Source organism: Natrix helvetica, assembly GCF_964273705.1.
Source record: "Natrix helvetica genome assembly, chromosome: 1".
Lineage (NCBI taxonomy): Eukaryota > Metazoa > Chordata > Lepidosauria > Squamata > Natricidae > Natrix > Natrix helvetica.
Genome location: NC_138548.1, coordinates 298,743,280 through 298,766,090, shown reverse-complemented (window position 1 = coordinate 298,766,090; position 22,811 = coordinate 298,743,280). Strand labels below are relative to the sequence as shown.

The 22,811-nt window shown below is 44.3% G+C and overlaps 1 protein-coding gene across 3 annotated transcripts in view; it reads left to right on the top strand.

Moving 5' to 3' along the window:
* Positions 1-268: 268 nt before the first annotated feature.
* The window catches only part of LOC309382497 (semaphorin-3D-like), a 65,282-nt gene continuing 42,739 nt past the window's right edge, over positions 269-22,811 (top strand). For all 3 annotated transcript variants that reach the window (XM_081934069.1, XM_081934071.1, XM_081934070.1), the window contains exon 1: positions 269-490. The gene's annotated coding sequence lies outside the window, so the exon portion shown is untranslated. The remainder of the gene's footprint in view (positions 491-22,811) is intronic.

The window sequence follows — 22,811 nt, the reverse complement described above, 5'->3', positions numbered from 1 at the left end:
TGATTTCCTTTTGGGTCATGTCTTTTAAGCGGCAGCCTGGAGATAGGAACTTCTTTTTTTCATTGATTATATGTAAGTAGCTTAGAGGGCATATTTTTAATTATTCATCATGAACTACATTATGTATAACGGATCATCATGAGCAAAGGTCCAAGTTTCCTTTTCATGTCTCTGGAAAAGTTGGAGTAACAGACAGTTCACCGCAAGAGGGCCTCAGATCTCACTCCTCTTTATATTATCAAAGAAGAGGGCTGAGGCTGAGACAGACGATTTGCAAATTAGCAGCTTCTACTCCTTTTTATGAATGGATGCTGTCTCAAATGACATCATAGCCTCTCCACTCCACCCCCACTTTGGAGTCTCTGCAGTTCACAGGTGTTTGGGTACTCTTACAGTAAACGCCGCTGGTTTGAGACAGAATAGCGGGTATTGTGAAGACAGCCACACATTCTTGAACAGCAAGCACTGAATATAGGAATCATCAGGACAGGTGAGTTCTGCTGCATTTCTTTGAATGGAATTCTAATAGAAAGAATGCTGGATTAGTTCTCTGCGTTAAGCATTTCTCTTTATTTATCACTATATGAACTGGTTTGAGGAACTGATAGATTTGTTTAGACACTATATCAATGTATATGAACCTTCACTACTGGAATGCATAATCTTTCCATTTCAAGGAGATTGAGGTGCACTTTTATACTTCATGGCAATACTTTCTTATACTAAAGAGAGCAAGCAGTGTAAAACAATTATAGAAGTATGGAAGATCATGGACTCCCTGTTAGAATTTGAAAGTATTTCATGTCAGGAAGCATTTTTTAAACTAGCAAAATGCCTTTTAAAATGTCTTTTACGCTTCTCGAATTAGTGTTCATAGAACTGGGAGATGGGTAATGCAATCTTATGCAGGTTAATTCACATGAAAATGCTTAGGGAGATTTTGTAGCCAGTGGATTTAGGAAGAGAGCTTAAAATTTCATCCCCATGCGGGTTTGCTCAGAAGAAAGTTCAGCTGTGATGTGTGTAAGAATTCACTAACAGTCACAAATTATTCACTTTTGTCTTAGTTATCAGAGGTCAAGCATTCTGTTCCGAAAATTCCGAAAATTCAATCTTTCAACCTAGTTGGAAGCTGAATAGCAAATAACAAATGCTTTGATATGATGCAGTATTAAACAGAAATGTGGGACATGCACATAACCTGCTCATAATTAACAGACAGATTGCATATTAAATAGGCATATTTAAAGGACATGTAACATTAATTATTGTATCCAAATTTGCCTTAAGCATGCCACTAAGAAATATTCTGATTCTGTGGCAGCTAACATTTAATATCTCTTTCCCACACATACAACACATCACACAACAGGGCAAACATAATCACTCACAGTCTGACTACTTAAGGCAGCCCAAATATCGACAAATATTGTAAGTCAGCAGATATATAAAAAGGAATGACTTAGAAATCCAGTAGTTCTTTATTTTTATGTTTTTGTAATTCTTATTAAATTTGCTCTGTTTCTCTTTGCCTTTCAATACATATTTTTAATAGACATTTTTCTTTTAATCGGTATTGTACACACACACACATGCACAATATTTTCTCTCTTTTGTATTCTCAATAGTCTAAGCTATTTTAATAATATAATGTTAGTGTTTTCGAAGATGTGATATAAACATCAATGTATGGAAACCAGACAATGTACTAAGATTTATAACAACTAATTAAGGGGAAAAATATGTAATAGTCCTTTTTTTTCCTGCCCAAGTTACAAGCCCCTTGATGGTATGCATCTATGTTTGCATAGCTAAGCTGTATAATGAGGAAAAGGGAGGTGTGGGCATCTCCAGAACAATCAAGAGCACAGACCACTTTGGGTCTATTGGAGTTCTCCAATTGCACTCAGAGAGAGGCAAGGGTGTGGAAGCTAGAAACATTCACTATTTGCAGTTTCCAAATTTAGCCTTGGAAACACTCGCTAATAGACATAGGACAAATGCACAGCAGCTCTCAGTAAGAGAAGGTGACACATTTCCACGGATGTTCACACATCGACCTAATCGTGGCTTAGTTTAATGGTGCTTTGTAGAATAAACCACAGTGGGAAAATTGAAGCCATGAATTGTGACTTATAAATCATACTGACTTGATAATACATATTATGCAAAACAAAACTAACCAAACAACACCATATCTTAGTGTAATGGGCGAACGCAACAAGGGATTCTTTTTGTTTCTGTATAAAGTTTTTTATTTTTTCATTTTCATAACATATAATCACATGTATACTATTACATAGCCAACATTGTATTGTATTATTAAATGTTTACATCAATTCATCTTACCATCAACTCCCAAAAACAATTATTGGCTCTTCTGTTCTCCATACACCATATTTGTACCTTATCCATCACTTTCTTCTCCCTTTCTACCTCCTTTTTTCCCTCTGTCACCCTTCTCTTCTCTACCTCCCCTTCCTCTCTCCTTCTCCTCTCTCCCCTTTCCACTCCTCCTTCCTCTCCTCCTCTTCCCCCTCTCTCTCCTATCCCTCTCTTCTTCCCTCACCTCTCCCCTCTACTTCTCACTCTTCATCTCATTTACTTGATGTATTTCAGCTTCTGAGCGAGCTCCATTTTATGTTGTTGGTATTTATAATTACTTTTCAGTATACTGTACATTTTTAATTTTAACATATATCTTCCTCTTCCTTTAAGAAAAAAAATATAACAAAAAAATATACATATATAGTAATTGTGATTTTGAATCCCACCCACCCCAGCCTAATTTTGGCCGAGATGTAGACCTGGTTACAATTCCCAGCTATTCTCATCATTATATTTATATAATTATACAACCAGGGATTCTAAGTGTAAAACTGGCCTGTGTGGTTCAGTATTAACAGAAGCAAGAAAGATCAGGAGTGCAGGAGATGGCACTAAGTGAATGTGAGGAAGCAATGTTAGGAAGCAGTGAAAAGGCTGGTGCAGTCCTGAACTACATTAACAAAAGCATTACAGATAGTCCTTGAGTTACGGCTAGTCACTTAGTGACTATGCAAAGTTATAACAGACACTCTGAAAAGGAGCTTATGACCCTCAGATTATCTGACCCCCAGATAAATATGGATTTATGTCTGTTTGCAGCATTCCACAGCCACGTGACCACAATTTACAACATTTTTACCAGAAGCTGGAGTTTACTTCTGGTTTACAGGAAAACACACCCCATAGAGCACAATGGGTTCACTTAACAACTGCAGTGTATGCTTAATGACCATGGCATTTGCTTTATGACTGCTGTGTTTGCCATAGCGAACAAGGTTGTGAAAGCGGGCATGGTCAGATGGTGGCCCGTTTTGCAACCGTCACAATTGAAATTGCAGGTTTGATTATGGTCGTAAGTCAAAGATTAACTGTACTTCCAAGGAAGTGTTTCCTTTATATTCTGCAATGGTAAGGCTTCTGTCCAGTTTAGGGCACACACTTTAAACAGGACACAGAAAAGCTGGAGCAGGCTCAGAAGAGTTACCATGGAAATAAGAGATCCGGAAGCTAAGTCCTAGGCAGAATAGTTAAAGAAAGGGACATGTTTTTACTCGCAAAAGAGAAGACAAAGCAGAGATATGGCAGGAGTCTACAAATATCTGAAAAGCTTTCACATGAAAGAGGAAGGAAGCCTGTCCTCTGTTTCAAAATGAAAGAAAACCCTATGCGATTATGTCTGACAATTAGGAAGACTTTTCTCTTCTTTGGCGGTGCTTAGAACCATGGTAGACTCCTCTTTATTAAAGATTTTCCAAGGGATTTAGATGGTCGTGTTGGGAATGATTAATTGTGGGTTGGAGTAGATGACTAGTGAGATCCACTCCCACCCCAGGCATTCTATGATACCTCCTGTATATTTGGAAATAGTTTGTACCTTTCTCTACCCAATTTGACTATCTCCCAAAGTCCTTGTGAAACAAAAGATTACTTTTAGCTTAAGAAACTGTACTTATTTTCATTTAGAAGAAGAAAAAAATACAAAGTCAAAACACTAAACCCACCTCCTTCTGCAGCCAGTTTCTTCCAAGACATTCTAATAAAAGAAGGAGCCAAAATTACAATATACTCTCTGATCAGTTTGTCATATGATACAATGGGAAATGCCTGGCTAAGTCTATTTTTATTGCTATCCCCACTAATGCCTTTCTTTAGAGTCCTGCTTTTAATGATTAGGTTAAGAATGTCTATAAAGAGCCTTAGGAATCCTGTTACTCATACCAATCCCAATTTTATTAATAATTAAGGTAATTTTTGTCAGGGTGCATAACTTTTTTTTAAAAAGTTTTGGTTATTCCATTGGCTAAAGACTTTTCCTTCTGACATTGAAAAATAAGTTAATTGATAAGTAATGTCTCATCAACATTTATTAAGTCCCTTTTGGATTAAGTAGATTGCAGTAAAGATTTAAACAGCAAAGCAAACCTGCTCATTTAAACAATGAAGCAATGCAGTTTTGGGTTCTGGCTGGCTTTACTGCCGGTTTGCTGTGTGCTCATGCGCCATTCAATTAAAATTGTTCTGCGCATGCGCAGAATTCAAAAACAAGATGGCGGCAACCGGGGAACCGGTTCGGGGGCGTGGCAGACCTGGGTCGCTGCCAGTTCCAGCAACCCAGGCCGCCATACCACTACCGGTTCGGCTGAACCGGGCCGAACCGGTAGGAACCCACCTCTAAAGCCGTGCTGTTATCAGTGCAATTATCAGTGCTATAATCTATCATATCATGGCCCCGAGGTTGGAAATCTGAATAGAGGGATCACCTATCATTTCACTAAATGGCTGGGTTTACACATTGCACTAAAGCAGCGGTTCTCAACCTGTGGGTCGGGACCCCTTTGGGGGTTGAACAACCCTTTCACGGGGGTCGCCTAAGACCATCGGAAAACACATATTTTCGATGGTCTTAGGAACTAAGACACCAATTTGATGGTTGGGGGTCACCACAACATGAGGAACTGTATTAAAGGGTCGCGACATTGGGAAGGTTGAGAACCACTGCACTAAAGCATACCTATACTTTGTGGAATGAGCCACAGCTGGCTGAGTTCATGCAACATCTGAAACTATAACCCGGGGATGTCAAACTGGCGGCCCATGGGCTGGATGCATCATGCGCTGGCTAGGTTTAGCAAAGGGGGGAAAGTCGCTGTTGGATCTGGGCAACGAGAGACAGACTGCGGACACGAAGTGACTTAACAGCTCTTTATTAATAGTAGTAATGATCCAGCTTGCTCTGTGGTCGGAGGGTTCCCCTTTTATAGGGATCGGGTACGCCCGTCGACCAATCAGAACGATACCTGTTTCCCGCTGTAGCAGCGGACCAGAGGGGAGACTTACTACGATATATGCTAATATCTAACAGTCGCGATACATCACATGACAATAACGTGACAAGTTTGACACCCCTGCTGTAACCAGGTTTTTTTGTACAAAATTAGTCAAATCAGCACCAGGGGTGTTCTCTAAATTAGGCAATAACAGGTTCTAGCTACAATTTATCATGTTTCCCCTTCAGACTGTATTAATTGGTTGAGTTACCTTTTCAGAAAGTATTAATGTAGTATTTCAACCCTTCAGAGCCATTAATAATCCAGATGTAATAAAGTGTTGTTTTTTTTAAAGCTGCATTTTAACGAAGGTAAAAATCGGGGATGCAATGGCTCAGCAATTAAAGACACTGAGCTTGTCAGCTGGAAAGCTGTCAGCCCGGGTTTGAGACCCGAGCACCACACAAAGGGGTGACCTCCCATTTCTGTCTCAGCTCCTACCCACTTAGCAGTTCAAAAGCATGCAAATGCAAGTAGATGGTAATCATTTTGGTGGGAAAGCTACAGCACTCTGTGCACCTTTGGCATATAGCCATGCTGGCCACATGACCATGGAAAATAACAATAACACTTAGACTTATATAGCCCTTCACAGTGCTTTACAGCCTTCTCTAAGCGGTTTACAAAGTCAGCATATTGCCCGAGACAATCTGGGGTCCTCATTTTACTGACCTCAGAAGGATGGAAAGCTGAGTCAACCTTGATCCAGTGAGAATCAAACTGCCGAACTGCTGGCAGCCGGCAATCAGCAGAGTTAGCCTGCAATACTGCATTGTAACCACTGTGCCACCACAGCTCTTCAGCCAATGCTGACTCCCTTGGCCAAGAAGCGGAGATGAGCACAGTGTCCTAGATTTGGACATGACTGGATAGGGAAACCTTTCCCCAGAGGTAGTATTCAGCCAGTTCTCTCCGGTTCAGGCGAACCAGTAGCAGCGGCTGCAGGAGGCTCCGCACCCCCCCCCCGCCCCAACATAATGTGCGACCTTCTGCAGATGTGCACACTCACATTTGTGAACCGGTAGGGAAGGTAAGTGAATCCCACTGCTGTCTTTCACTTTCCCTTTTTAAAAATACAACACCTAGAAAACTGGGATTCTCAAACTTTGCATTGCCATAATGACTCTCTAAGCTTTTCCCTAGAACTGACCTTTCTCATCACCCAAATAGCACAAATCCCAGAACCTGCTCAAGATTATTCAGTTGAGCTTAAGTTAGACAGAAACCCATGAGAAATGCAAGAGTTTGGGAATGTAGGAGACATAAAAATATCCCCCCACCTAAAGAAACTCCCTTAAATTGGATAGCACTTCCTGGTAATAAAAGGTTAGAAAATTTGATCCTGGTTGTCCTGGGGAGACATCAAGAGAAATATCCTGATACTCCTTTTGAGTTGGAATAGTGAGAACTCTGTTCTCTGCTACTCCTTATTGTAGACAGACCTCTTTCGGGCTTCTGAAAGAAGAGGTGCTGTTACAGTCACAGACCAAAACACGACCACTACAAAAGAGACACAGCAGCCAGTCACCAAAAGCCCAACTAAGGGAGGTTACAGCTCTCTCCTCTAATGGTCACAGCTCTCAAGAAAAACCTGGAAACCTGAGATGTGATGTACGAGGAGACATCCCCAAGGCAATGCACAAACAAATCACAGCCATCAGGTCCAGAAGGGACGATTTCAGGAAGAGACAGTGACCTAGATCTGTCCGTGCTATACATAGGGCAAAATAGAAGGACATGCTCCGCTGTCTCAACCTCGGCTCTGTCACAAGGGCACAGCCGCTTATTAATCGGGAGCCTCTTGAAACGACCATCCAGAAGTGCTGAGGGCAAGACATTGAAGCGAGCTAGGGAAAAAGCTCTTCTGTACTTGGGAATGGTTAGGGTATAAAAATAGGAAGCCATCCTCAGTCCATAGTTATTAACTTGGTTGAGAGTCAGGGGGGAGCAAGTTTTATTGGCTCTGGCTCGTAGATATTGTAAATCAATGTCCACAAGCCGTTGGACTATCCTAAATTGGGCATCCTTGAGGTCGTAGTTTCCCAAGGCATCCTCCGTGAAACCTAGCAGATGAAGTTTCTTCAGCAGCTTTTTCTCCCAGCGAGAAATATGGGAGTCCGTGAACACCAGGGAGAGGTAGCTGCCAGGAACTGCCAGAAAGAGCACCCGAAACCACCATTTAAAGGTGTTTATCCAGGCCATACATTCCAAAGAGGTGCTGTTGATTTTAAGTGTGTTAACTTTAATGATTGGGTCCCTTTCAGAAGCAGCATCTGTTTTTTCAGGCTCACCCAAATTACTGATGCTGTAGGACCGTGATGGTGAAATTGGCATGTGAAGCTAGGTCATCCGGCACGCTTGGCCTTGCCTGTTTGTCTTCCAGGTTTCTGGTGCGCATGCGACAATCAGTTGTCCTTCGCACGTGTGGCAGTGCCAAAAACCAGTGTGCACATGTGCACCAGCCAGCTGATTGTCGGGTGCGCATGTGCGCCAGATCCTGGAAGTTCGGCTTTTCCAGAGCATGATCCCTCTGCGTGCCCAGCAGTGCTGAAAACCAGCCTGCATCGGGCAGGCATGCATTCTGGAACCCGGAGCGTGGCTGCGCCGAGCACACACAACGTTTCCGTTCTGACCTTATTGCCACTCGGTGCCAAAATGTTCGCCATCACTGCTGTAGGATCTGAAACATGCCTGTTTTTTCACTGACATTGAGACTAAGTTCTTTAAGGAGTAAGCGTTACAGAAGGAAATTGGCCTTGGGACAAATTGTACTGGTACTCAGGTAAGTGGAGCTCCCTTTGAATTCAATCACAGATGAAGGGCTGAGTCTGAAAGCAAGTTTTGTCTCCTTCCGTTCTGCGGTGAAATTCTTTGCCCATTGACCACATAGTGACCGTTTCAGCATTGCTGCCTAGGAACTCTAGTTGCACGGAAAGGCGGAATAATCTGTAGTATTTCTCTGGTTTGCCAAGTCCTTGCACTAGCCTGGCCTTTTGGGGTGGGGGGGAATCCTGTGGCCAGAAATCCTGTGGCCATCATTAATTCTACACAACACAATTCTACATAACTACCAAATGGGAAATGTTTCATTGATCAAAAGATAATACATGTTCATTTATCCTAACCACAATTCAAGTTTTCAGCAGACAGTAGAATCCTCTCTTAATGTTTTCCCCCAAGCACCTGGCTTTCTCTCCCCCCCCCCACCTCTCCTGATGACATCTTCTTGGTGATGGTTTACAGAAGAAGGAGAATTTATTGATAAACTTGGCACCTGGATTCTTTCTGCTGTCTCTTTCTTTCTAAATACAGACCTCTAGGGGATTATAGGGAGGAGGAACCTTTGAGGTAAGCAGTCTGTGGGAAAGGGAAGGGAAGGTGTCAGGCACATCTTTCCTATAAAAAAATCTCAATGGACTTCTGGAGGTGGAATGGCAGTGGAAAAACTCATATATATAAAATAGACATATAAAAAACACAAGATACCCGTACACAAGTTGTGTTCACCAGATGCGGTAGCTTAAAATGAAGCTTGTGGCTTACTCTATTGTGAGAACTGAGCCAGTAAGGTTACAGGTTGTGCCCACTTAGAAAAGTGAGTTCATTAACAGAATCCAGGTTACAGTCATACTGTAAATCAGTGACGTGCGGTGAGGGTTATGGCTGGGGAGGCTGGTGACGTCATCAGGAAGGCGGGGAATGGGACCACGTGTGCAGCACACATGGTCCCATTCTCCGCCTTCCTGAGTGAACATTAAGGGGACCGCGGAGTGCACTGATCCGCGTAGCATTGCTTCCTCCACCTGCGCCAGTCCCTTCCCCCCCACTCCTTCAAGGTCTCCCTCTCCCACCAACCCAAAGCCCGATCCACAGCTCCCTCGGGCAAGGCTTGAGCGGGGTGAATGGGAAAGCAACGAAAGGGGCTGCGCTTTCACCCCGCTCAAGCCTTGCCGCCTGCAGGCACCGCCCGCCCTCGCTGCCCCTTTTGTTGCTTTCCCACCCGCCTCTAAGGCGCGCCAAAGCCTCCTTCGTCCCCCCCAGCGCGCGCCCATTTTATTTCCCGTGACACCCCCCCCATTTCAGGAAAGCTTTCCCCATTGCCTGCGGGGTGAGGGGGCGGCTCCTCTCCCCCCACTCCCTCCGTCCCTGCCTCTCTCCTCAGCCCCAAAGCTCCGTCCGCGTGACTCACTTCCAAGGCGGTGGCTGGAGAGGCGCGCAAGAACGGCGAGCGGTTTCCCACCAAAGCGGCGTTCTGCGCGCAAGAAGGTGCTGCCGGAGGACAAAGGGACGCAAACACACATCTACCCATCTATCTTTTCCAGCCTCCTAGTGCTCTTTTCCACCGATCGCGCATGTTGTGCGCGCAAGAAGGAAAAGTCTGCGGCGAAGCCCTTGTCGCCCCGACCTCTTGTTTGCACTTCCCCCCCTTTTTCTTCGCTCCATCCCGCTCCAGCTCTGGAAGGGCCAGCGAGGTTGGCTCCAGCCGAGATCGAGAGGGAGGAGAGGAGGGGGTAGCTGCGGGCTACCTTCCGGCCAAATGCGCACGAAAAGCGTGGGCGATCGGTAGAAAAGAGCGCGAGGTAGATGCGTGTTTGCGTCCCTCTCTCCTCAGCCCCAAAGCTCTGTCGGCGCGACTCACTTCCAAGGCGGTGGCTGGAGAGGAGCGCAAGAACGGCGAGCGGTTTCCCACCAAAGCGGCGTTGTGCGTGCAAGAAGGCGCTGACGGAGGACAAAGGCACGCAAACACGCATCTACCCAGCTGTCTTTTCCAGCTACCTAGCGCTCTTTTCCACCGATCGCGCACGCTTTTCATGCGCATTTGGCTGGAAGGTAGCCCACAGCTACCCCCTCCTCTCCTCCCTCTTGATCTCGGCTGGAGCCAACCTCGCCGGCCCTTCCAGAGCCGGAGCGGGATGGAGCGAAGAAAAAGGGGGGGAAGTGCAAACAAGAGCTTGGGGCGACAAGGGCTTCGCTGCGGACTTTTCCTTCTTGCGCGCACAACGTGCGCGATCGGTGGAAAAGAGCGCTAGGTAGCTGGAAAAGACAGCTGGGTAGATGCGTGTTTGCATGCCTTTGTCCTCTGGCAGCGCCTTCTTGTGCGCAGAACGCCGCTTTGGTGGGAAACCGCTCGCCGTTCTTGCGCGCCTCTCCAGCCACCGCCTTGGAAGTGAGTTGCGCGGACAGAGCTTTGGGGCTGAGGAGAGAGGGACGCAAACACGCATCTACCTAGCGCTCTTTTCCACCGATCGCGCACGCTTTTCGTGCGCATTTGGCCGGAAGGTAGCCCGCAGCTACCCCCTCCTCTCCTCCCTCTCGATCTCGGCTGGAGCCAACCTCGCTGGCCCTTCCAGAGCCGGAGCGGGATGGAGCGAAGAAAAAGGGGGGGAAGTGCAAACAAGAGCTCGGGGCGACAAGGGCTTCGCCACAGACTTTTCCTTCTTGCGCGCACAACATGCGCGATCGGTGGAAAAGAGCACTAGGAGGCTGGAAAAGACAGCTGGGTAGATCCGTGTTTGCGTGCCTTTGTCATCCGGAAGCGCCGACAACATTTCTGCCTCTGCAGCTCCCGGGCGCGGCCTGACAAATGTATATAATATTATAATATTATATATATATATAGTAAATAATATTATATACTATTATTTCATGAAGAGAGGTGAGGCCCTGCCTCCCCTGCCTCCCCTGACCGCACGTCACTGCTGTAAATTAAAATGTTGCATGAACGCAGGACGCTATGTTAACTGGGGACTTCCCAGAAGAAATTAATTCTATCTTAATTTTTGTTCTTTATATAGTTGTTTCTGATTTTTTTTCCTTTTTATTATTAAAGAGTATAAAGAATGTTTTACTCACTGCCAAAAAAAAAAGGTATCTATTCAACCAACAGCAAGACTGAGGTGGTGCTCTGTAGAGAGTGAATATTTCAGAAAATAAGCATCAAGGATCAATGGGAGCTTGTACAAAGCAGCCTCCCTGACCCAGTTCCATGGCTACCTGAAATGTTCTTCTTCCTTCTCACAGTATTTGCTTCAGAAGTCAAGGAAGCAAACAAAATTTCAGCTGGCACTTCGGGGCTTTGTAAGCGCTGGAGACTGATAGAAGAATTTAGCTATCAGGTTTGCAGGTCTCAGATCCGTTTTGGGCCTTGACCTTTTTCTTGAGAAGTCTTTGTGCATCAAGTGATGCTCAGTTACAATTTGTTCAATAAATCATTTTTAGTAGTCTGAATTCATAGCACACTCAAAGCCCAAGGCCTGATGCCTTTTTCTATCTCTGTCCATTATTTCATTCTCAACAAAGGTGTCTGATGCATTAATATCAAACAAAAAGAGTTTGATATTGCTCTGGGCCTTCTCTTACATTGATTGTTCCACAAACTGGCTTCATGGATCTTGAGATCCTATAGTTTTAATCTTGTTTTGCTGCATAGGGCATAGCTGATTGTCCACATATTATGTTGTTGGAAGAAATGTCCTTCTGGGTTCAGCTCCAAGTGGGGAAAAAGATACTGTAGACATGGAGGCTCCTTGGAAAGATGGTTTAAAGGTGGACAGGACCACATGGCTTGAGTCCTGAACAGAAAAGGTGACCACATGTGTCAATGTTGGATGAAGAAGAGGAGGAGAGGGGCTGAAGGTTCCTGGCTTTATACTCTCTATTTGGCCCCACCTCTCCTGTTCCTGTGTAAGAAATGTATTCTAATTGGTTGTCAGACTCCCATGGGGCCATGCAGGGGAAACTCTCTGGGCTTTGTTTTGAGTCCAAGTTTGGGTTTCCAGATGCCCTGTGGTGAGATGGGTAAAGGACTAATACTATCATGCCTTAATCCCATCACTCTGGAGCTGAAGGGGAGAACTCTTTATTATGTAGAATAGACTGGCTTGGGCATTTTAATGGTCTATTAAGGAAAGTGAGTCTGTTTCCTGTATAAAAACATGTTTCTCCATTTCTGATCCAGGGAAATACAATATTCTGCCTTTTCAATATTTCCCAGGATATTTCAGTTTTCTAGCAGAGGGGCGGGTTTTAACTTCCTACAATGTTGAGCCATAAAATTTCATTCACAAACCACAATGGCCAGTCAGAACTAAAAAAAAAACCCAACATATTTTCTCAGTTTACCATCACTTACAAATGGCAGTGGCTACAGTGGAACCAAACAACCAACTAAGCTACGTCTTAGCTTCTGTTGTGTATCTAGCATTCACAGTAAAACATAAGGTGATTTTCTCTGACTTAGCATGTTGTGAGAATGTCATTGGTTAACCAACCACAATTTAATTAACCTCTTGTGCAAAGATAGCCATTATGGATTTCAGGAATATGTGAACCAATTACAGTATTTGCTGAAAAGAAACAAAACATGGTGGACTATCCATGAAAATTTATATTTGACTCCTAGTAGGGCCCTCTAACTTTCTAATAAACACAAAAGGAAGAGTAGAAGCCTGCACTCAACCCTATGCCAAATTTTGCATGAAGGTGTTTTTATTCTTTACCTGGCCTTAAGATGGCAAGAACTCCTGAATCAAAAGCAAGCAATGGAGATTCAGCTCTTGCACCACCAGCGAGCTCTGGTCCAATTAAGGAGTTTGTAACAATTGAGAAAGTGCCTCTTGTATAGCAAGAAGTTGCAAAACATTCTTGCACAATGGCTAGACTCAAACTAAGTTTTCTCCGTGATGTGGACAAGAGTCTATCCCAGGGGGCTTTCTGACATCTGACTTCACCCAGCTTTCCTCCCACGGTCTCCACAGGAGGCAAGTCTAAGAACCTTGTCCCCAAAATGTAACTCAAAACTTTGACCACAGATTTTGAGATCTTTCAGAGACAGTCAAGAGGGGCACTGAGGTATGATGCCTCCCTGGGGAGGGCAAAGGGCAGACAGGAGAAGCCTAGGCCCAGTAACAGGACACTGCTTCTAAGAGTATGCAGCAGAGCAGACTAGCCCAGAAAGGGCACCTCCAAACCCAGGCCATTGTTTAGAGCAGTTCCAGATGAAAATATTTGACAAGAAACAGATAACAGAAAGATACCCTCCCTTCCTCTCTCCATCGCTCATTAAAATGCTTTCCCTAGACCTTGACAAGCCCTCCCACACCCACTTCTGCTATGCCAATTACTAGCCCAGCAGGAAGAAAGGGGGAGAACAGATAAGGGGAGGTCTTCTGATTAAAAGAAAATAAAGCCCAGCTTTCATGTTTCCAACCCTGGAATGAGTGGGCTCAGAACGGGTCGGAAAAGAAATGGCAATGCCTCTGCAGACTGGCCACTTGGATCAAACACACTAATCATCTCCATACCATAAAAGGCTGGGGATTAGATCTCCCCAGACGTTACCTTATGTTTGTTTGATTTTCAGAGGTCCTCCAAAATGCCTTTGGAGGGTACTGGCTCTGTCTCCACTCAGGATTAACTAAGTCAGTGGCCGGATTCCTAAAAGAAAGGCAGGAGTGCAAGGAGCGTTCCCTTCCCCACCACCTGCTCCATTTTTCTCTCTCTCTAGGCTTCTTTTGTCCCAGACAGGCATCTCTCACAGTGGACATGATCTCCAGACCACCTCAGCCTCTGTAGCCAAATGGGGGAGAGGGTGGATGGTGACCTGGCTTTCCTAGACAGGCGGCTGAGACCACCCAGATTCTCTACAAAGGCCATTGTGCAGCAGCAGCAGACACCATCATGGGTTGACCTGATCCAGCTTTGAACAGATGACCCAGAGGTGGGGAAAGCTGCTGCATTTAAAAGCTGTGCTCTCTACTGCCTGCCCTTTCGATGAATAGATCACCCATGACAGTGGTGAGCAGATAATCTGATTTGGAAGCAGACCCACCTTCTTTCCATGGCCACACACAGCGTCATTGATTTGCTGAGCTTGTATTCTTCCAATCTTGATCAAAATTATTTTTCTTAAACCTCAAACAGTTATCACATCCACTATTAGCAGGGTGATCGTTTTATTAATATGAATTTTTGGCTTCTGTCACAGGCTCGCTTCCTTAAAATAAAAAGCTACACGCTGTGATATTTGAAACTTGCTATATTTAATGTGCACTCTAATCCCGAATTCACCTCTGTTGAAAAGCCAGCAAAACTCATTGAATTAGAAATGACAATGCAGCAAGAGAAAACTATCCCTTTACCCTACCACTTTCAGCTTTTGGAAGAAAGCAATATTTTCTACCTACCACATACAGCCATAAAGGGAATAGTTGACAAATAGTAAAAGATAGTCAGAAACACAACCTTTTCAAGTCCCAACAAAGCCAAGAACTTTGGTTCAGGTTTACATTATTCTTTTGTTTCAACCCCAATTCTTCAAATCTGGCCCTCATACTACTTCCATCCACTAAATCAACAGCAACCAGAGCCTGGCACACAACTCTTTCTGTCCCTGTGAGGCTATAAGGTTTGGACAACTGAGCCATTTTACTACTGACTCAGTTTTAAGGCTTTCTCTGCAGTATTTCCTCTGAAGTTGAAGAGTAGGCAGTTTGTGTTATTCCCCAACTCCTGGGTTTTATTCTCTGCCTGCTGAAGGTACCCCTCATACCTAGCCATCTTTTATTTCTTTAGGTGAGCGGCTTTTTTACTCCTCTGGCACAATTAGCAAAGGTCGTGGGAGGTATTGCCCATTTTTCTGTTCTTCCGTTGACCAGTGAAATGGCCTTTGTATTCTTCCACTTCCTGATTCTCCCAGGTCCGGGGAATGGCACTTTTGCAGCTGCACAAAACTACTGCATCTGCAAAGGGCCAAATTGATGACCTCAGTGGTTGTGTGAGAGTGCCCAGAGGCACCTCGGAGCAAGATCTGCGCTTATGTCAATGTCACTTGTTGCGGAGTAGTTGCGCCTAAGACTGCACTGCAAAACTGACAATGCAAACAGCAATCGGACACATCAGATACCATCAGGAATTTGAATTGTTTGACTAAATGTCAAGCCACGTGTTAGACAGGTGATAGGTGTCAGTTTCATCCTACATGATGGCATCCCTATGTAAAAGGGCAGAAGAATGTAGTCCTCTCAAGGATTATGTTACTTTTGATATCCTACTCAATTTTAGATGTACATATTTGCCTTTTATACATTCCCTACAGTATTATTGATGCATGTATTAATAATGTAACTCTCAGTGCTATTTTCAGCTGAGTCAGTGAATATATATATTCATTTCTGGTCCAAGTTCGAATCAAACCTTTCTAAGTATTAAGGAGATGATGTGAACATCTGTGTCGAGGTTTTAAACCTGTTGCATGGCCTGGTTTTGCTACCTTAATTTATATGAAATTTCAGGTTAAATATAACACCCTTTGAGGATTCCCCATTCTTCTGAGAGGATCATTTTTTACATTTGATTCTCTGGAGAAAAAAATACTTAAATATGTGTGTGTGTGTGTGCATGTACATGTACATACATACATACATACATACATACATACATACATTTATATATATATATATATATAATTTATTTATTTTTATTTTTTATTCTTCGTATTTCTAAACCGCCCCCTCTCCCAAAAAGGGACTCGGGGCGGTGTACAGTCCACAATAAATAACAGATAAAATACAAATATCTATAAATATACGCATATATGTGGAGGAGGTTAAAATTAAGAGTACTGTACAGAAGAATAAATAGGAGGCTAAAAATTAGCCCTAAAAACAATTAAACTAAAACATTCCCCTTAAAATAACCAGATAAGAATATACTACCAGGAGTTCATGGATGTAACATTTATAATTATGCCAGGCCAGCTAGTCGAAACAGGTGAGTCTTCAATTTTTGTCGGAAGGAGCGGAAGTCCGAGGTGGTTCTAATATATGCTGGTTTTGTTGTATTCGGGTCTTTTCCCGTGTAGGATTGAGATTGTCTTGGCAACATTTCGGCAAGATCTCACTTGCCATCTTCAGGCTTGGGCTTAAAATGCGATCGGAGCTGCCGTCTTTCTGTAAATCTTGGTGGGAGGGGATGGAGTGCTGGCTTTGTTTCAGTAAGTGGAATGAGTGGTTGTGTGGTTGTATCATGATTGGTAGATTGGTGCTGATTGGTGCTGGCTGTGTGTGCATTGTCCAGTGCCAGCACCAATCAGCACCAATCTACAAATCATGATACAACCACACAATCAATCATTCCACTTACTGAAACAAAGCCAGCACCCCATCCCCTCCCACCAAGATTTACAGAAAGACGGCAGCTCCGATCGCATTTTAAGCCCAAGCCTGAAGATATATATATATTCGTAGATTTTCACAGGTGTAGGCATGCTGGTCTTGTTGTATTTGGGTCTTTTCCTGTGTAAGATTGAGATTGTCTTGGCAACTTTAAGCCCAAAACCCAGCCTGAAGATAGCAAGTGAGACCTCGCTGAAACGTTGTCAAGACAATCTCAATCTTACACAGGAAAAGACCTGAATATAACAAGACCGGTGTGTGTGTGTGTATGCACCACTGCTTTTTAGGCAAGACCGCAAGCAGTTTATTATCAAACGGAACTATCAAGACTATGACGTCTTTAAGAAATTCATCTAGTCTTGTGCGAATCCAATTTAACCTTTTGGGTTGTGTCATTCTCAAGATATTCCAACACTGATAGTTTCTAACCCACTATGCGATGCTGCTATTAATATAATTGGAGAGACTCTGGCTGTTGCCATTTTGGCAGGCTGCAGCTGCCATTCTTTGAACAACAATGGACTAAATTTGTAAGCGCAAGGTATAATGATAGGGCATGGAGGAATGCCAATGAAAAAAGCTGTTATGATCCAGCTTGCTATTGCACCTTCCCTTCCAACCCACTTGCTTCCCATTCACTAACATTTCCTTTTATGTCTGTTACTTTATAAAAATAGATATATCTTCCTTAATAACAGTATTGTTACTTGGGTATAGTGAGATTTCCATAGATATAATAGCTACTTCCTACTATGGCATTGGCTTGTAAGTGTGGCTTGTTAAATATTCTGCTGCCTTTGATATAAATCAGCATGCATAAATTTCAGGATAGTGGGCTTCTTATATCCAAGTATTGTCTGATGGTTATCATTTACCATTAATGAACTGTACCATTATACATGCCAACTTTCAACGGCAGGTATTATTCAACAGCAATTGTAGCCGCAAACATGCTTACTCCCATAAAATTAATGAAATGAAGATGGCTCCTACAAGTCCCTGGTTTTAAAGCCTGAGGCGGCAATAACTGAGGAGGCGAACTGAGGAGGCGGTGTGTAACAATGGTTTGCGCAGTAGCGGTGGCATCATCAACAGGTAGCTGTTGGTACGCCTGCGCGAGGTCCAGCTTAGCGAAGACCTTGCCCTGGCCCAAGGAATGCAGCACATGTTGCACTACGGGCACAGGGTAAGGGTGGGACTGCAAGGCCTTATTGACAGTTGACTTAAAGTCCACGCAGATCCTAATAGATCCGTCGGACTTTAAAGGAACCACGATAGGGGTTTCCCATGGGGAGAAGTTGACAGGTTCTAAAACCCCTTGAGCGATGAGCTTGTCCAGCTTGGAGTCAACCTTAGGTTTCAATGCGAGAGGCAGGCGTCTCGCTTTAAGGCGGATGGGGGCCACAGTAGGATCGAGATTAAGGGAAATGGGAGTTCCAGTGTAGTAGGCCAGGGAAGGGTCAAAAACGTCAGCAACTTCAGATAGGAGGGAGGAAAAGTTGTCATCAGGGGGAGAAAAGAGAGAGGTTGAATGGATACCAGAGATAGAGAGACTGAGAGCCCAAAACCAATCGAGGCCCAGCAAGGAAGCTAAAGGGGTTTGAACTACAAGGAGAGTAGGGATTGGAAAGAGCCATAGCGGATAAGAAAGTGGCCACAGCCAAGTGAAGGTATGGGGTTCCCCTGATAGTCACGGAGGCAGCAGCAGGCGGGAGATAGGTGGTGCCATCGTAAGTGGGGCAAGAGGGCGTGCAGAGTGTCCCAGGACACGATGGATCTGGCGGATCCCGTGTCCACTTCCATAGAGCAAGGTTTGCCTTCCAGGAAGATGCAGAGATGCAGCTTACCCCGACCACCCCCAGTAGACGAAGCCGAGTCAATGATCCATTCGGGGCAGGCGTCTTTGGGGTCACCAATAGAGAGGCAGTTCTGGCGGCAGGCGGCCAGGTTGGTAGAGGCGCGGGGAAGAAAAGCAGATGGCTGCGGCGAGCAACGGTCGACAAGGGTTGAGCAGCAGACGGAGGCCAAGTTGCCCTTCTTGCTGCACTTTCGGCAGACCGCAAAGCGGAAATGGCAGGAGGAGCGGAGGTGGCGACCCCCGCAGCTGAGGCAAGCACGGCCGTCTTTGTGCGAAAGGGCTTGCAAGCGGTCGATGGCAAGGTCCAAGTCGGACCTGTTAGAGTCAGAATCTTGCTGATGGTGGACAGAGGAAGAAGGAGGCATCTGAGGCATTGGATGAGGGAAACGGCGGAGGTCCAGTGTGGACTGGTCAGCCATCTCAGAGGCATGGGCTTTGTCCACAGCAATTTTAAGGGTGAGCTCCGAGCGTGAGAGGATGCGCCGGTGGAGCTTGAGATTTCTGAGGCCATAGATAAACTGCTCTAGCAGTGCCTCATTGAGATCAGCAAATTCACAGTTAATGGCCGCTGTCCTGAGGGAAGCCACATAGTGACTTATAGGCTGGCCTTCAGACTGGACACAACAGCGGAAAAACTGTCGGTGCGTGAACCGGGAAGGAGCGAGTTCATAGTGGTTCTTGAGCTTGGCAAGAAGTTGATCCACAGCATCATGTGGACCGGAGTAGGCGAAGACAGTGCCCTAGCAGTGGCGAACATCTCAGGGCCACAGTAATTCAAAAAAATGCCCTGTTTCCTGTCGAGCGAAAGGCTGGTGAGGTCATGGGTGGTCAGGAAACATTCAAAGCGTTCGAGGAACACGTCCCATACCTCAGCCTCAGGGAGGAAAGGAGAAAAGATAGTAGCAGCAGCCATGGGAGGCACTTGGTGAGGGTCCGTTTCGCCTGTCCTCGTCGCCAGTTTTAAAGCCTGAGGCGGCAATAACTGAGGAGGCGAAGTTCAAACGAAACCCTTTATTTTAACAGAACAACTGACAGGAACAAGCAACACTGAACTCGTCTGACAGCTATTTATATGGGTAGCTGTCAGATGGGTAACCAATGGGTGGCTGGTGTTTTTTCCGCCGGCCGGCAGGTGCGCCTGGGCCAATCAGAGGCGTTTCTTCTAACGCCATCTGCTGGCCGGGCCTGGTAGAACACAACACCTGGCACACTAGGAAAAGCAATTAGCTTCAGAGGAAGTGAATAAGTCAAGGAAAATGATCTACAGCAGAGGGGTGTCAAACTCACGTCGTCACGTCAGCATCATGTGATGTATTGGCACTTTCCCCCTCTTCACTAAAATGGGTGTGGGTGTTGCCAGCGCATGACGCATCCGGCCCACAGACCGGGAGTTTGACAGGTATACAGAAAAAAGGAATTAATTTCCTTCCAACAACCCAGTTCAAAAGGGGAGAGAGGCAGGTGGTACATTCTGATAATGAAGACTGAAGTATCCTCCTTTATGTGAGGGGTGGTCAAGGGAGAACTGTAAACTCAGCCTTTTGTCATGTTGTTAGATGACTTGGCAGTAAAGATTGCTGTGCCTTCCAGAGCATCACTTTAAGAAGGAAATTATATGAAAACAGCCGTTCATTTGTCAATTCTGTCAATGGATCTATTTTGTCAATTGGATCATCCATTAAAGTGATAGGATAGGATATGACTGTGATCACACATTTAACTATGGTTATTATCACCATGGTTTATTCAAAGAGTGGGCTTGCATAACATTAGGAAGATCAGATGCATGGAAGGTTATGCTAAAATGGGGCTGGCTGATTTATGGTTTGGAATCTCATGCAATTGTTGAAATGCACTCTGCAGATAACCATATAATCCAAAGACAACTGCTCTGGGGGACTGAGAAGCAGAAATTCCCAAGCAAATAGGGATAGGACTGTTGTCACTCAGACAAGTGTCAGTTCTTCAGTTTTGTGTTTCCTTTTGGCTGAGCTCTTTTTCATCTCACATACTGTATATCAATGACTCACTAATGCAACCGTTGCTAGACATATTCTGCCTCCTGTAGGGCTTGATTTTGACAAACAGTAGTTTGCTGTGAGGCTAATCATATGGGAGACTCCATTGTAGTTTCTAGAATTTTAAGATAAGAAATCGGTGGTTAAACAGGAATCCAGGGAACGATGAACAGTGGTGACAATTCTGAAATAGGGGCAATATCAGCTGCAGCACTCTTGGAAGAAATTGGTTGTACGTCTTGCCAAAAGCAACACATTGCCTGACTCAATGCAAGGGAGCATAACAGAGCCACCCGTTTCTTCTCATTAGAGCAAGCCCAGGCATCAGTAAATTAATCCCTATTGAAAAACAAGGCTAATATTAAGTCATTTACTGTAGAACAGGTAGAAGTGGGGTACTATTATTTGAAAAGCTCAATGTTGGCAACTTTTCCATGTTTGTCAATCCAGTTTTCATTTCTAGAAGGCTAGAGTAGAAAGCTACTGTACCTTATCCCTCTGAAAAGTTCCTCAAGGAATAGGATTGTATTTGTTGATCCATCTTATATTTTCTTGTATGTGCGCTGTCTGGGCTTCAGATCCCTCCATAACTGAAAGTCCTAGATTTGATAGGGACGCAGTGGTTCATTGGCTAAAATGCTGAGCTTGTCAATTAGAAAGGTCAGCAGTTCAGCGTTTCAAATCCCTAGTGCCGCATAACGGAGTGAGCTCCCGTTACTTGTCCCAGCTTCTGCCAACCTAGCAGTTCGAAAGCATATAAAAATGCAAGTAGAAAAATAGGAACTACCTTTGGTGGGAAGGTAACAGCATTCCGTGCGCTTTTGGTTTTTAGTCATGCCAGCCACATGACCACAGAGACATCTTCGGACAGCGCTAGCTCTTCAGCTTTCAAACAGAGATGAGCACTGCCCCCTAGAGTCGGGAATGACTAGCACATATGTGCGAGGGGAACCTTAGAATTGATAGAGAAATATGCTGTTAATATGGTTTTTATGATCATACTTTACTGAATAGCTTTTGAAAAAATAGTCTTTCCATAGATTCTACATCTGTATTTATGTACAAAGAGTGCATGTGTGTGTGTGTGTGAGAGAGAGAGAGAGACAGATGCAAGCATACACACATACATTACTCTTTGCTATTTCTATTGGCTCTTTCCTGAACTACAGTCTGGAGTTATTGATATAATGCTTGAATTTCAGCACATGGTGTTATTCCTACAAGCTTGCAAACATTTAGGAAAGAATCAAGACGTTTAAAGGATGCTTGGAAGACAGGTAAAACTCCACTAGTGTCAGTGAGACTCGTGCATTAGTGATTGCTTAATACCAATAGCATTCAGACTGTTTTAGGAGCACATGTTCTTTCCCTTAACTGTACGTTTTTCACCTGCAGTAAACTGAACAATGTGGTTTGAATATGAATATTACAGGCATTAGTCTAGGCAGTGTATAAAGTCAAAATACAAGTCAGGAATAAAAACTGCAGACATTGACAAATGCTACTGTAATGGCACAGATTTTCCTCTTGTTGCTTAATCACAAAAGGCATTTCCCTCCCCACCCCACCAAAAATAGTTTTTAAATATTTTCCAAAAGGCCATAAGAACTGGACCATTGATCCCTCAGGGTATAGGCTGTTCCAAAGGACCAGAGGACGTTTACTCCATGGCCCCTCTTATTGTACCCTGACCCTTTGGCAGGCCAGGTGAGAGAATGTACTTGGTGCTAGACAATGTCTTCTTGAGTTAGCATCATATACGAACAGTGCTTTGATCCCAAAGCTGGGGGCAAATGATGAGAATCTGTGGGATATAGCGCTTGCCTGGAATGAAAAACTAAATGAAATTCGTCTCCTAGGAGCATTTATATCTCTGTGTTATTGATATAACTATGAAAATGCCAGTTTGATCAGCATTTCAAAAGAGAAAACAGGAAAGAGCAAAGCCTTCTTTTGTTAAGAAAGATGTTCTTCAATAGATCTACAGGGAAACATCTCATAAAGTAATATTCTCAACTTGGAATCTTTCCCAGTGGGTGGGAATTAAAACTCTCTGAATACACCCAGGCAGCAGACAAGCACAGAATACAATAAGCCATTGGGCTGGGGATGTTATCATGACTCTGATTAACAAAGGAGTTTTGTCGAAGTCTGGTAGCTAATCAGGTTGAATTGGCCGTGCCTTGATGCTTTCAGGAAGTGAAGTGATTTGTCAAGGCAGAATAACTTAATTAATAACATATAATATGTTTTGGAAGGGACACGGTAGCTCAGTGGCTAAGACGCTGAGCTTGTCGATCAGAAGATCGACAGTTATAGTGGTTTGAATCCCTAGTGCCGCGTAACAGGGTGAGCTCCCATTACTTGTCCCAGCTTCTGCCAACCT